We start from the raw sequence: 16,786 nt of genomic DNA on the forward strand, positions 1-16,786 counted from the left end.
AACCATATCAGAAGAAGATAAAGGAAAGGAATTTTCCAGCTAAATACCATGTTTAAGTGAAATCTTTGTCTGTGGTTACTTGTATATGGAATTAATTGAGAAATTATTCCAACACTGGAAATTCTGTAACCTTTTGAGGGAATTGTATTGCCGGAGGCTAATAAGAGTCTGTCATTGTTAAACCTCTAAGGTTATTCCTTACCTCAAATTAAGACCAATAGGAAATGGCTCAAAAATATCTGTGGCTTCAAAGGAAGTGATCTTCTATGACACCCATTTCATATGTGGCCATGGATGAAAACAGACAAGGAAGAATCTCTCCAGAAGCAGGACGGGAGGATGCCAGAATGGGTACCCGAGAACAGCACCTCTGACAGAGCACAGGAGTCCTGAGTTTTCCTGCCTGGCAATGTTTGCTGTTGACTTTGGCACTGTCTCTCCTGTGTGACTTCCATTGTTCTCCTTTCTGAGTAGGGGTTAGTATTGCTCCTAATTAAATACTAAATAATGCTTGCAAAGGAGCAGGATAAGTGCATTATTAGTACGTGCAGCCAGGTAGCCAGGTAGCATTTGCTTCATTTACCTGTCCTTCATCCTTTCTCTCTTCTTTCCCTTCTTCTTTTTTCTGTTATGGAATTAAAATTTGCGTGGATGCAGAGTAGTCATCCTGGGGATCGTTAAAACAGAAGCCACTTGCCAAGAATGAGAGAGGAGAAGCAACTAGAAGGAATCTGGTTCCAGATGACTTCCTTGAGCAGTTTCATCAGCTCTGGACTGATTCTCAACTTCTAGATTCCTTGCCATCTAAAACATTTTTAGTTCCCTGAAGTTGAATTTTTGTGTCAATACCTGTTCGTGACCAAATTCTAACAAACCGTGGCTGGTTGCCAAGTAAAATCAGAGGTTGTGGAAAAGAGAAGAAGGTCAAATATTCTTATTTTGGGAAGCAGTAACTGAATTGATGGAGAAGGCAGTGTGTAGTGCAGGAGGCAAATGTGAGGTTTAGAGGTAGAGGGTACGGTGCCTAGACAAGTTGAGGAGGCAGAAGAATGTGACTGTGTCTGGGGTCAAAATGGCAATTGAGAGGCAAGAATGATGGTCAAAAGGATAGATAAGGCCAAGGAGGGGCAGTAGTGCTCTTAGCTAAAAGACCCTCAGGGCAGACTAGGACCTGTCTCCAGCAAGACACGCTCTACTTTAGCTCAGCTCCATTCTAGCAAGCATCCCTTAGTGCACACTGGCAATCATAGATGGAAGAGTCAGAAGGACAACTCCCTCCCCTTCCTGTTATCCTATGTAGAAGCATGTCTGAGTTGATGTGCAGCTGATCATATCATGGGCCTCCTGTTCTGTCTTTTTACTGAACAAGCATGAGAACAGTCATTCATAGTGACGAACCATCTGGGTTTAGGCTTGGGTGCCTGCTGTTCAGAGGAGCTGTCTGGGTATGCATTTGTTTCTCATTTCTGGTAAATCAGAGAAAAGTTAGGCTTAGGGATTCAGGGAAGTCACTATCCAGGCCTCCAAAATCACCCACAGTTAAATCTGTTTGGCTCTTCTCAGCCTGGGAAGCCATTTATTTGTCTTTCATACATTTTTTGATTTGCTAATTGCATTTCTGACGATCAGATGCACTATTAGGAATAGAGTCTCTTTGCCTAATGAGCTATAATGAAATTCTAGTCAAGAAAAGCAACAGCATCTTAGTTACCTATATAAATATCTGAATCATTTTGTTAGGCTCTCTAATGTTTCCTGATTTCTGTTCTTGCATTTTAAGAAACTGCAAAGAAAGAAGCCCTCTCAGACATAGCAGTCATCCAAGCCCCAAGTGGACCTAAATTTGGAATCCCTGAAATTGAAAAGTCTGATAATGGATTTGCTCAAATCAAGGAGAATAAAGTCCTTTCTCCTGGCACGAATAAAAATAATCACAACCTTTACTTTAAGTGGCATGCACTGGATTTTGTAATTTTCCACCCCTCTTTAATCTACTGAGAAAGAAAACACAAAATGATGTAAGAAAATGGGAAAATCTGCTCATTGATGTTACATCACCCTTTCGCTTCTGTGTTAGCCATAGTTCTCTAGAGAAACAGAACTGATAGGACATAGACATATAGGGAGATATAGCTATAGAGAGATAAATGTAGACATATAGATGTCATATATGTCAGAAATATGTAAATATATATGAATATTTTAAAATTTGATGAACATATTAAATAAATTAAAATATTTTAAATTATAGATACATATATACATATATATATACACGTAGAGAGAGAGAGAGAGACAGACAGAGAGAGAGAGAGAAAAAGATTGAGATTTATTGTAGAAAATTGGCTCACACAATTAAGCTGGTGGGCCAAGAGAGCCAATGACATAGTTCCGTCTGAAACCCAACAGTCTTAAAACCCAGGAAGAGCCAATGTTTTAGTTCAAGTCTAAAAACAGGAGGAAACCAGTGTCCCAGCTTGAAGGCAGTTAGTCAGAAGGAGTTCCCCCATACTCAACTTTCTCATTCTATTCAAACCTTCAACTAACTGGATGAGGCACATTCATGTAAGGGAGGCCTGTCTGCTTTACTCGGTCCACTGTAAATGTTCACTGCATGCAGAAACAGCCTCACAGACACACCCAGAATAAAGTTCAACCAAATATCTGGCCACCTCATGGCCCAGTCAAGTTGATACATAAAATTAACCATCACACCTTAACTGAGATGAAAAGGTAGATGTTCATAGCCTAGATCTAGCTCAGAGGTCAGTGGTTTTAAAAAAATTTTTAAATTACTTGTCAAACGAATGTATCAGAGACTGCCAGGAACACATCTGAAGTGAAAAAAAAAAAAGTTTTATTTATATTGTTCCAGAAAGAGTGGTCTCACTTTGGGGAAACCCCAGGAGCATTTCAGGAGGGAGTTGTTAAAGGGGTCTTTTAGCGTTGGGGCTTATGTTAGATGATTTGAGGAGGGATTAGGACGGGGAGACTTGTATTAGATTTCAGAGTGCTAAGAAGGTAGGAGGTGAATCAGACCACCTCCTTCCCATAGCAAGTCTGGGATCACATAGGTACTGATTCTTAATTTTTTTACTCACTTTACCTAGTATTTCTTGTTAATCACCCCAAACTTCTATCTTTACAAAATGTTTTTAGGACAAACCTTCTATACTTTCCAAGATACGCTGTATCTTCCTTTACTTACACTAAGAAGGTAGGTCAATGCAGAGATTGGGTGTCATAATGAGTTTTATCTAAGAAGTGAGAGTATTAAAGTGGGTTTCGACGTATTGTTACGGAAGCAGTAGCCACTCACACTGGTGATATTAGTCAGAAGAGGGGGATATTGAGTCATGTTTGTGTCACAGGGTGGCCTTATGTATGTCTTTCTCTAAACATGGCTATGGAGTGACCTTATCTATGTGTTGTTTTGAGCATTATTTGTGATCTTTTGGGAACATTGTTGTCTGGTTGTCAGCAGAGCCATTTTTCACTTTCTCTTACCAACATTTAAAAATCGAGAGAATTTATCTAAAATATGGGTTTGTCTTCTCTTGAAAACATTTGAAATATTGGGCAATGTTGGGCTTTTATTTCCAGATGATTCTAATAGGCTATCTCATCTCCAGTTTGCCCTAGTCTCTATCCACTTATTATTATTTGATACCGGACATACTCCATTCTTTTAGGATATCTTCCTGGCGTTTGTAGACATATGCATTTTCAATCTCTGGTGTAGATGATGAGTTAATCAGACATTTGGAATGGGCTGAGTCTTTCCAATTATCAAAAATGTTCACTTTTCATAATGTCTTCACAGTTATTGAAATGAAAGCATTTATCATCATTTAACTAAATCATTATACATTAAATTTTGGTCTATCTTACTTGGGGAAAGTGAAATGAAACCTCAAAACATCATGTATCATATTTCAATTGACTGATCAGTCTGTAAGTGGCTCAGCTGATTTACGTTAAATTGAAAAGATAGTAAACTAAAATACTCCTTGTCTCTTTCTAGCGAAACCTCATAGAATATCTATAACGTCTCTATCAGTGGGACTCTTTAGTACAAGTGACAGAATAATCTCACTCAAACTAGCTGAAACAAAAATAATTCATTGACTTTCACAACTGGAAAGCTAAGGGTAAGATTCATCTGTACAGTTTGATTCAGGCACGTAAATAGAGCCATCTCTGAATGTGATCTTTTCTATCTCTCATCTGGTCTCCATTATGTTGGTTTTAGTCTCAAGCTTTGCATGGAAGTGGCATGGCTTCCAAAATCTGCATTCTTACATGCTTAACAGCAGTGGAAAGAAGGACTTCTCTTTTACGAAGTGAGTGAAGGAAAGCTCTTGGTCTGAATACCATTGGTCCAATTTGGCTAAGATGTTTATCCTTGAAGTAATCATCTTGCAAATAATAGAATATAATAATTGTTTCAGCTCTGTTTCTTACTCCTGGTCCTGGAACTGCAGGTGGTCAGCCCCACCCACTGATATAGTAGTGGATCTCAAAACAAAAGCTAGAGTACTAGTAATGGAAAAAGGTGAATGGCAGGAGAGAACTTCAAACAATAAATATTTGGGAGTCTCATGCAATAAATATCTATTGCAACTAGATAAAGTCACCACCTTTTAAGGGTCTGATCTTCACTTTGATAGGTTCAGAAACAGTATTTGCAGAGATGATCACGCCATTGGTTCTAAATCCCTGTAAACCTTTTGGAAACTGATTTGTATATTTGCCTCAGGCTTCCTAGGAAGCAGACTCTGAAATAGAGACTTGTGTGTAAGAAATTTATTGAAGAGTTCTCTCAACAATTTGCGGAGGAATGAAGAAAGTAAGAGTGGGAAGAAAAAAAGTTTGAATGTAATGAAGTCACCAAAAAAGGTCTTTAGCTGGTGTTACAGGAAGCTCTGGAGCAAGGATGCTCCTTTATGTGTGGGGGCTAAGCCCTTATATTCTCCTTTTACCTGTACGTTTCCCAGAAAAGAAGTGGGCAGGGAGACTGTCTTCCGATAAAAGAAAATCCCAAAGAATGACTTAGCTGGGAGATGCCAGCTGTCAACATTCCTGGCAACTGGGAGAATGACTGCTTTGGTTTTGCTGTGGAGGGCAGGTCTTGGTAGCATGCCATAGCATCCACTGCAATAATGTATGACTCCATCCCAGACATATAACTGGTAAGGGAAAACAAATATTGCTGGGTGCAGTCGCTCATGCCTGTAATCTCAACACTTTGGGAGGCCAAGGTGGGAGGATCGCTTGAGTCCTGGAGTTTGAGATCAGCCTGGGCAACACAGTAAGACCCCATCTCTAAAAAAAAATAAATTAGCCAAGTGTGGTGGTGCAAGCCTGTGGTCCCAGCTACTCGGAAGATGGAGAAGTGAGAGGATCACTTGAGCCTAAGAGGTTGAGGCTACAGTGAGCTGTGACTGGGCCACTGTACTCCAGCCTGAGTGACAGAGCAAGACCTTGTCTCAAAAGAAAAATGAAATAAAAGAAAAAGAGAAAAGAAAAGGAAATAAATACTTATGTCAGTTCATCACATACTGCTATTCAAAGAGTGAAAGTCTTTCTTGGAGAATAAAATAACTATCAAAAACTCACTTGGTGAGTAAGGCGGTAAAATAGAGTGGAGCGTGTGCTTTAAAGGAGCTACCTCCCTGTGGTCTTGGAATGTCTTTGCCTCCACCACATAAATACACCTGGCCATAAGACAGAGCAGAAAGCTCACATCCTGTGGAGGTGAATCAGACCACCTCCATCCCACAGCAAGTCTGGGACCATGTATGTACTGATTCTTAATTTTTCTATTCACTTTATCTAGTACTTCTTGTTAATCACCTGAAACTTTTATCATTACAAAATGTTCTCGTGACAAACCTTCTATAGTTTACAAGATACATCTTATCTTCCTTTACTTACACTAATGGAATGCCTTTCTCTTTAGGAAGGCAACTGAGGGGTTTCTCACAAAGCTTTAAGAAGCAGCCCCTTCTCATCAGCAACACTGACAAATTAAATTTCACTTTGTCTAGTTAATTCCTCTGTTTATGTGAATTCCTTTTAGTCCAGCCAGAGACTCGTTGCAACCTTGTCTTCCCAGTCACGTGATCTGATGAAATTATCTAACCTTTCAAATTCTCAATGTTCTCTTCTGTAAAATGAAGAGAACATTTTACAGAATGTTCTAGACGGCTTCTAGATTTCTAGGATCCTAACGTTCTACGATCCCTTTTCTTTCATTTATTTATGATAAAAATGAAACAAATCCAGTGATCCATATGATCACTGGGTCCATATAAACACAGCATTCAAATGTTCTGTCAGTCAGGGGCTCATCAGGAGACAGAACAGAAAATTCGAATCTCTGCCAGCACACTGATATCAGTGGTGATGTACAAATACAGAGTCCCAACAACATAGTTATAACTAGATCAGTTACCCTGTTTACAAATTTCAGGTAGATAAACCACTTGTGTATTTCTTATAAAATCTGTAAATTCTATTGGAAAATAAATTTGATCCCTCAAACTAAGGCCGTTTGTTAATACCAACAATATGTCACATGTCTTTCATGTGGCAGACAAAGTAATTTATGATTTATAGAAATAGACTGTTGCTGTTATGAATCAGAGACTCAAGTTCTAATTCTATCTGGCCCTGTTCTAAATGTTTTATGTGCATAATCTTACTTAACCTTTATAATAACTCTAAATTTACAAATGAGTAAACTAAAGCTCAGATTAAATGATTTTCCCAAGATGGTAAGTGGTAGAGTTGGAATTCAAACCCAGGAATTCTGACTCCAGAAACTATTTGCTAAACTTCTTCATAGAGCTACATCAAAATTGAGTCATAAAACTATTTCTTTCTCTTCCTAAATAAGAGACAAAAAGAGATTGATGGTACATATTGTTAGAACACCAGAAATATATTTTCACACCCATTATATGTAAATGAAAATTTATCTTGTAATTTTCTTTTTGTAAACAATTTTCATCTTTCTAATATGTATATACTCAAACCTTATGATACATACATTAGAAAGATAGTTTGATGTCTGGGTATCTGTTCGCTTTTTGAAAGTTGCACAATCTTTAGTTTTTAAGTTCTCAATTCAATTTACCCATCTCATCACTTCTATGAATGTATTAATGAATTTGCAAAAAATCAGCAGTATCTGCAATATAGTAGACACTGCTGAATGGTAGAAATACAAAAGCAAACATAACACATCCTCTTCCATCAAAGAGCTCATCGTTCAGTAGGGGATTCAGACAAATAAGTAATTACAATCTAATGGGATGAACACGATTATATTATAGCTGTATGTACATGTTGCTATGAGACCATAGCTATTAGATCTAACTCTGCTTGAAATGGGATGTAGGCAGACAGAAAATATTTCACACAGTAAATATTTAGTGGGTACCTACTGTGTTCCAGATATTATGCAGAGTGCTGTAAGTACAGTAAAGATGAGATGGCCCTGAGAGAGCTTATCATCCATAAAAGATAAGGAGGGGTTTGTTAGATAGACGTTGGTTAATGACATTCCTGGCACTGGAATAATAATGTGCTAAGATAGGTGACATGAATTTGTTCAGAAAACTCCAATAATTTCAGTGCACCTGGGAGAGGGGCAGAAGGTGAAAATAAAAAGATAAGAGGAGGCTAAATTACACAAATTCCTGAATGAATGAATGATGTACTACAAGAGATAAAGAGCATTTGAAGTATTTTATTTTGGGTTGTAATGTAATCAAATTTTTATTTTATGAAGATAATTCTAGCATCTGTGGAAATGGATTACAGACAAATTAGAGACTATTATATATGTTAATTTTGAGTTAAGAGTTTGGACTAAGGCATAAGCGGTGGAGGGAAATTTCAAGAGATTATCTAGAAGTAGAATTAAAGAGACTTGGTATCCAACATATGGGAGGAGATCACAAATGAAGGTTGAAGATGATTCTTGGGGTTTCTAGGTAATTATTGGTACCACTAATAAAGACAATGGAATTAATTAAAGACAAGAGAATACAGGACCAGGTAGGTTTGGTGTGGAGGAGAAAACAATTGTGTTTTGTATATATCAAACATGGAGAGCAAGTTCCTAAGAGCTTGTGAGAGGATTTATGGAGTAGAAACAAAATGGAGATAGGAGATAATGAAATGTAAAGAATAGCCAGAGGAAATAGCTCTCTGGTTCTCAAACCTGGCTGTGCATTAGCTGCATTTGGAAAACTTTCATGGAACAACAATGCTGAGACCCTGCTCTAGGCCAGTGAAATCAAAATTGTTGTGAATGGGACCCAGGCATGAATATTCTCTAAAAGTTCTCCAGATTTTCAGTATATAGCTAGAACTTCCTCAAACCAATAAGACACATCTAACCTTATCAGCAACGCTGATGGGTGAGGAATATTTTCAAGGCTAGAATATCAGGAAAGGAGATTGAGATGACCCACTTCCAAACTTGGGCCTTTATTTTTATATTTCTTCCTGGCATCTGACAAGTTATAGAAGTAAGATATACTGGACTTAAAATGAGTCCAGAGAGGTATAACAGTGGTGACCAAAAAGGTGGAAGTGTTAGTCCGCTAGGGTCCAGATTTCAAGAAATTGAATTAATTTGTCCAGACGAGAAGACTGAAGAGGCACTTAATTACAGCCATTGAGGAGTGAGCAGATTTTGTCAAGGGAAGTAGAACATCTGTTCACCCTATTCAATGAGGCCAGGACAAAGGGGAAATGACTTATAATTCAGCAAGACGCTAATTAAATACGAAAAATCTCTGGTCATGTATATGAGCTTTGAAGTGATGGGAAGTATGTCTGAAGAGGCTATTTTCTTTAGAAAATACGAACAATATAGATATGGAAATGGATTAAGTGAATTCTAGAAATCTTTTTGATCCTTTGGAAAACTTTTATATTGACATTATCTCACAAACGTCCTATCTTTTCTGTGAGAAAAATGACAGGCTCTAATTCCTTCACCACATTCCAACAACACACACACACACACACACACACACACGCACACACACACGGAAAAAGGAAGCTAAAACCAAACCAAATGACTGATATTTAAGATTTATATCAGTTATGAATATATTTGCCTGTAGGGCAGCAAAACATGTGACTCCAGTTGATATGGTTTGGATTTGTGTCCTCACCCAAATCTTGTGTCTAATTGTAATCCCCAGTATCGGAGGAGGGGCCTGGTAGGGGGTGATGGATTTCTCTCTTGCTGTGCTCATAATAGTGAGTGAGTTCTCATGAGATCTGCTTGTTTAAAAGTGTGTAGCTCCTCCCGCTTCGCTCTCTTCCTCCTGCTCCAGCCCTGGAGGATGAATCTCCTTCCCCTTGGCCTTCCACATGCCTCCTCAGCCATGCTTCCTGTCCAGCCTGCAGAACCGTGAGCCAATCAAACCTCTTTTCTCTGTAAATTACCCAGTCTTGGGTAGTTCTTTGTAGCAATGCAAGAATGGACTAATACACCAGTGATCTAACACATAGAAGTTTTTCACACAATAAGATCATTGAAAGCAATTAGCTGTTAGTGTTGGCTTAATGGCTCAACGATGGCAAGACCAGAAACCTCTGTGACTTACTTGGCATTTATCCTTCCTCCCCATGCTCATTCCCTTGGGTTGCAAGATGGCCATTCCACCTCTTGGTGTCAACCCACCTTCAAAGCTAGGAGAGAAAAGGACAAGGGCCTCTCTTCAGGCTGCAACTTTTCTTCTTTAGGAGGAAAACAAAAGCCTCTCAAAACCTCCCTCAGGCTCCGCTAAGGGCTCCCTGGCAGAGACTTATGGTTGCTTATGCAACATTTATTTTCCCACAGTCTCCTTTAGGAACCCAAGTTTATTTGGGGTGTCACTGTGTTCAGCATAATGACTACGTTTTCAGCTATCTTTGTGTCTAGGGGTTGTCAATGACATGGCATGCAATTTGTTAAGTGTGGCTCTCAGGAAAGTTTCTCAGGAACTGGCTGGAACATAGCTTTCTTGTCCTTCAGTTTTTACTCCCTGCCCCAGTCCCCTGAGTCCTGCCTGTAATGTGGTGTCATGGCTGGGACCCCAGCTGACTTCTTTTTTTTTTGAGAGGGAATTTTACACTGGTCGCCCGGGCTGGAGTGCAATGGCGTGATCTCCACTCACTGCAACCTCTGCCTCCTGGGTTCAAGCGACTCTCCAGCCTCAGCCTCCTGAGTAGCTGGGATTACAAGCACCTATCACCATACCTGGGTAATTTTTTTTTTTTTTTTTTTTTTTTTTTGAGACGGAGTCTCGCTCTGCCGCCCAGGCTGGAGTGCAGTGGCCAGATCTCGGCTCACTGCAAGCTCTGCCTCCCGGGTTCACGCCATTCTCCTGCCTCAGCCTCCTGAGTAGCTGGGACTACAGGCGCCCACCACCTCGCCCGGCTAGTTTTTTGTATTTTTTAGTAGAGATGGGGTTTCACCGTGTCAGCCAGGATGGTCTCGATCTCCTGACCTCGTGATCCGCCCGTCTCGGCCTCCCAAAGTGCTGGGATTACAGGCTTGAGCCACCGCGCCCGGCCACCTGGGTAATTTTGTATTTTTAGTAGAGATGGGATTTCACTATGTTGGCCAGGCTGGTCTCAAACTCCTGACCTCAGGTGATCAGCCCTCCTCGGACTCCCAAAATGTTGGCATTACAGGTGTGAGCCACTGCTCCCAGCCCAGATTTTCTTACTCAGTCACAGGCAGTGGGGGATCACCAGAGTGGTCTCTTTCACTTTCTGGCAGAAAATTGAGCAGAAATGGCTCTTCGGGCAACCCCATTCCAAAGAGAAATAGATAAGTATGTGTCTGGATGGCACATTCCCAGTTTTTTATCCCATGCTCACCACCCTTGGTTGGTGAGTGAGAGGCCAGAGGTGACCCACTGTGGAGCTCCCTTCACAAGAAGGGAGGCCCCAAGAGCAGAGAAGAAGCATTCGTTCACTAACCTCTCTAGTTTTTTATTTTCTAAACCCACAAAACTTAAAAACTCAGTGTATGAGTGACCATCTCCAGGCAGAAAATCAGTGGCTTTTTAGGACAGTTGTGTTCTCAGCACTGTCCCCTTGTGCATCCTCCTAGGATCATGAGTGGACAGTTTATTATTTAACTTCAAAGGAGTTTGAAATGAACCAGAACAAATCGTTAATCAAATTAACTCTAAACCCACATTCTAAGGCAGAAAATCCATTCCCTATTCTGTATTCTATTCCCTGCTCTATTTGCTATTCCAAACCATGCCCAGCCATGTCTTCAAACAGACTTTCAAAGTTCTACAGTAAGACTGGATGACAGTATTATCACACTTTAATGACAAAATGTCAACAAAGGGATGTCTTACATATGGATATAACTTGCCTTCCATTATCACATTTGCAGGGCATAATTAAAGCTGATAGATTCCTTGCCCTTACCCTGATAAGTGAAAAGCCAAGAAAATAAAAGCCGAAAGTCCCTTTTCCCCAACCACTTATTCTGCTCTGCCTCAGCTAGAGGGACTTCAGGCAAGGTTGGGACAGCCTCAGCAGCTGTAAAATGACTTGTCTCTTACTGAACTCAATCCTTTAAAGCCTCAGAAACTACATTAGTTTTACATCAGTTCTTCGATGTACCTACTTATTAAAGAGGACAAAAATCCAGTAATAATAGTAGTATCTAGTCACTAATTCTGTTCTAGACATTTTTCTATGTATTATGCTATTGAACTATAATTATAATTACATTAACTCTTTATATAGTGTTATTCTCACTTTCAATGAAAAAAAAATATTGAAGCCTGGAATTTAAGGAACTTGCCCAAGATGCTTCAACTGGTTTAGGAACAAGCGCAGGCAGCTCCAAAGTCCACTCTTCTGCAGCACACCTCCAAATTTAGAAACAAGAATCCCCAATTCGGAGAAGAGTTAATCCAGACAAAATTATTTTCTGAGAACTCCATTCTCAGCGTTGTCAAAGACCAGGGAAAATGCTCAACAGTTGCTAAAGAAAAGAAGGTACATGGAGGAAACAATTTCACATTTTGCCTTTTTCATACATCCCAGTTGTTTAGAGCCCAAACTGGTAAATTTAAACTGAGTTGGAAGAAATTACCCATCAAGTGTTTAATTTTGGTCCAAGGCATTTACCATGACTGAGGTTGGGACAGGGAGACCCCCGTGCATGCCATTTTTCTCTCTCAGCGAGAGTAGCATTTGAGGTATTGCTACGTTTATGCAAAGTTGAGCAATTTGCCAGGGTGACCACCAAGTAACCAGGTCTTATCTGAAGTGCTTTTATTACTATTTTGCCTATTCCCTAGGTCTTCATTTTCATTTCCTTTTGGAAGCCCATGGTTTTTAGCATAATGCTGACCTAGGGGTGGGCTCTGCTCAGTGGTCTGGCTTCATTGGGGTGTCTCCGGCCACTTGTCACATGCTGCTGCCACTCCTCTCTCTATGGAGTTAAGTCTGTGAATCCCACCCACCGTGCAACGGTTTTTCCCCGTCCCCTGTCTTTCATTTCCGCTGGAGAATAAATGGCTCAGCAGCTGCTGTAGATGATTTCAAAGTTCTGGAGTATAACAAGGACCAAATTTTCTGCTGTGTTGCTTCAATAACCCAAGCTCTAAGTAGCACTTCCTTCTGCTATGCCTTTTCTTGCAAGAGTGGGAGACAGCTCTGGCATTTCTCTTTTCTTTTTACAACCAATCCACTGTTTTTGTAATGCTTTAACTTACTGCTTTAATCTGTCCCTTTCTTTCTCTAAAACTCACAGGTCCCTCTTAGCATAGAAAGTACCTGAATGCCCCTCAGATGACTGCACCTCCTTGAAATTCATTCAGCAACTCTTCAAGTATTTTAAAACTTTAGCCTTTGGACAAGCTACATGTATTCAAGGCTATCCATTCCTGCTTTAATGGAGACAGAATTTATCGGTTATTTTAGTACAGTAATGCAGAACTAGGAAGGTACTAATTATCTCAAAAGGTGTGTGACATTCTTAAAAAATACTCACAGCCCCCTTTTAGCATAGAAAGTACCTGAATGCTCCCAAGATGACTACACCTCCTTGAAATTCATTCAGCAACTCTTCAAGTATTTTAAAACTTTAGCCTTTGGACAAACTACGTATATTCAAGGCTATCCAATGAGCAAAATCATTCAAGTTTGCTTCTTGGTCCAGAAAACAGGATAGAACATGGGCAACAGATCCTGCACTTTTCACCTAGCTTTGACATGAATAATTTAAAGGCAAGTTCTCCCTCGTGTCTTGAGCATACCTAGAGTGCAGCTGCCTCAAAATCTGAAAAACAATGATTATGATTTTTTTGCCCACCAGTGCCTTAACAGGCTGAGTATGGAACGGTTCTGTTTATCCTAAAATGGAATCCTTACCTCAGCTACAACTGCTTAGAAAAATCATACCTTCTAGTTTAAGGTCAAGCTGTGGCGACCAACACCCCGCAGCCCACGGTGTTTTTCCTGAGGCATTTGTACTGTTTTTCCCAAGCTCTCGTGCTTGCAGCTCTGTCTCTATAGAGACAGCAGCTCACTGTGGACAAAGTTGCCATAAGCTGATGTGAACCACCAAGGTGAAAAATCCCATATGGCTGTGCCTGAAGCCTAAAGCTACTACCTTGGTAAGGTCAGCTGAAAGCTAAATAAATACCGAGCTGTAAGCAAGAGCTGCGCAGCTCAAGGGAGCCTCTCTAGGTTGTCAAGGTCAAAGCGACGTGCTTACTGAAGTCTAAATTCCTGTATCCTGGCCTCAAGTAAAGACCCACCGTGTGGTATTTCAGTCTCATTCTCAGATTTCTGGCCCAGCATGATGGATACTGAACACAGTATTTTCTCTCCTGTCTAGCTGAGAACTAATTAAACTAATCGAGAGGGGAAAAAAGGGTCTATGGGAAACACATACCAGTTTTGTGAAGCTATTATTTATAATACGGCATAAACCTGTGGTCTTCTAATAATGGTTACACCAACTTTTGCCTTTACAAACCGTGCTGGTCCACTGCAGTTCCCACCCCTAAATCAAAAGGGGAAGGCCTCTGTCACCATGTAGCAGGCAGTAGTGGAAATTCCTGGCTCCTACAAACAGTCAGAACTCAAAGAAAAAGGAAAGAGGGAGAGGCTGGCGCAAACACCTTCCTTATGTCCCAAACTTGCCAATTAAATGAAGGGACTTTTACTGTTTTGGGAAAGAGTGAGTGTTACACCAAGGAAACCCTTTCCCAGGGGAAGGAAATATTAGGCTCAGACAATTAGGTAACATGTGCAAGATCGTAGCATTAAGTAGTATTAATGTTGGAATCTGAATCTGGGCTGAACAACTCCAAAGCCACTGCACATTGAGGCCTCTAAGAAATATCTAATCACCATCTCATTTGTACAGGTCTGTTTCTCTTACTACACCTGTTATGGCATGATGCTGTAGTTGTTCCTGACATGGCTCACTATCCTACCTGGAAGAGACTGTGACTTTACCATCTTGGTATCTCCAATCCTGCCATAGTGCATGACACATAGTAAGAATTCAATACAGGCTTGTTGAGTCCAACTAGGCTGAACTAGTGTCGTTAGAAGAAACTCATGATTGTTGTGTTCTTGGAATCACTGGATAACAAATTATCCCCCAAAGTAGAAGCCTAAAATAACTATTCTATTTTCCTTATGATTTTGTAAGTCAATAATTCTGGAAAAGTTAGGTGAGGCTGTTCTTGCTTAAAGTCTCTTGTGTGATTGTAGTCAGATGTCGACTACAGTCATTTGAGGGCTTGACTGGGACGGCCATCCAAGATGGCGCTCTCACATGGCTGACAGCTGATGCTGTCTGTAGGATGGATGGAACTCAGCTGGGACCGTCAACAGAACTGCTGCCTCTTCAGCCTGGTGTTCTCCGCACAGCCAGACATCATCCATGGTGGCTGGTGTTCCCCAGCAAGCATCTCAAGAGAACCAGGAGGAAACTGCAGGGCTTTTTTGGTCCTGGCACTGAAAGTCACACAACCTTGGAAGTCACTTACACTGCATTTTATTGATACGAGTTAGTCATTAAGATCAGCCTAGATTCAAGATGAGAAGAGATAGCCCCTACCTTTCGATAAGAGCAATGTCAACACATTTGTGGAGAAGGCTTGAAACTCCCACGTGACCTTTCCCATCAATTTTACTGCCTTCTCTCTCCCTCGCCCCCTTATAGGTAATCCATAATTTATACCCCTTGTGTTCCATTCCTCTTTTAACTGATAAATGAACTCTTTCTTAACTAATTCAGTGAACCCTGATGAATGAATATGATGCTTCTCTAAAGCAAAATATTACAGAGGACTTTCAGAACTCAAAGAACAGCTTGAATAGTTCTTAATTTTTAAGAACAATGCTTTGTGAAGAATATGTTTTTGAAAAGACAAGTCTAACAGGACTGAAATCATACAGGATGTAGCTAACTACATGTAGAAAGGTCAAAATATGGGGATTATGTTCTAAGTACACAGAATTATACAAAGTTGGGCCCTAGAATATCAAATGCAACTGAACCATTGCCAGCTTTAATGGAGATAGAATTTATTGGTTATTTTAGAGCAGTAATGCAGACCCAGGAAGGTACTAATTATCTCAAACAGTGTGTGACATTCTCAAAAAACACATTTTAACTTGAAAAATATAAGCCCTGTGATACTGTTCAGAAGAGAAAACTCTAGGGAGGGGCCACAGTAAGAGGATGATATCCGAGATCACTGTGATGGTGTATTTAGGTTGTCTGCTGATCAGGAGCAAAGGAGACTGAGACTGAGATCATACTCAGTGAAAGGAGCATGATGCTATTTTGGAAAGTGGAAAAAGTAACATATTTCCATATAAAACAGGTATCTGTAAACTTTCCATTTTTGGCAATGTATCAGAGATTATGTCTATATAAAACTTCCTAGTAGAAAACTAATAAAAGTATACAAAACATCTGTTTCGGGGAAATTTTTTTTTTTTGAGACAGAGTCTCTCTGTTGCTCAGGCTGGAGTGCAGTGGCGAGATCTCGGCTCACTACAACTTCCACCTCCCAGGTTCAAGCGATTCTGATGCCTCAGCCTCCCAAGTAGCTGGGATTACAGGCACATGCCACCACACCCTGCTAATTTTTGTATTTTTAGTAGAGATGAGGTTTTACCATCTTGGCCAGGCTGGTCTCGAACTCCTGGTCTCAAGTGATCTGCCCGTGGTGGCCTCCCAAAGCGCTGGGATTATAGGCGTGAGCCACCATGTCCAGCCTTGTTTTGGGGAAACACTTGGTTGAAATGTAATATATATGCAGAAAAGTTCACAAACTGTAAATCTATTGCTCTAAAGCTTTTACAATTGGTATTTTGAATATAATACCATGATCAAGAACATGATTGACATCCTTGAAGCCTCTCTCATGCCTTGCCTCTTTCAAGCTACCATTCCCCCAAAACTTTGCTACCATTCTGACTCCTACAGCCAGAAGTCAGTTGTACTTGCTTTTGAACTTTATGTGTGAGAATGTTGTAGTGTGAGCCCTACTGTGTTTGGCTTCTTTTGTACATGTTGGGAAGTACAATGTTCATGTATTTATTTTCACTGCTCTATAATATTATTATGAATGAACATGCTTCCCATTATTTTTTCATACTACTGTTGATAGATGTTTTGGATTCTTTTCAATTTAGAACAGTGGTTTTCAACTGGGGGTGATTTTTCTGCCCCCAGGGGATATGTGGCAATGTCTGGAAACATGTT

This window comes from Macaca nemestrina, chromosome 1 (assembly GCF_043159975.1).
Source record: "Macaca nemestrina isolate mMacNem1 chromosome 1, mMacNem.hap1, whole genome shotgun sequence".
Classification (NCBI taxonomy): domain Eukaryota; kingdom Metazoa; phylum Chordata; class Mammalia; order Primates; family Cercopithecidae; genus Macaca; species Macaca nemestrina.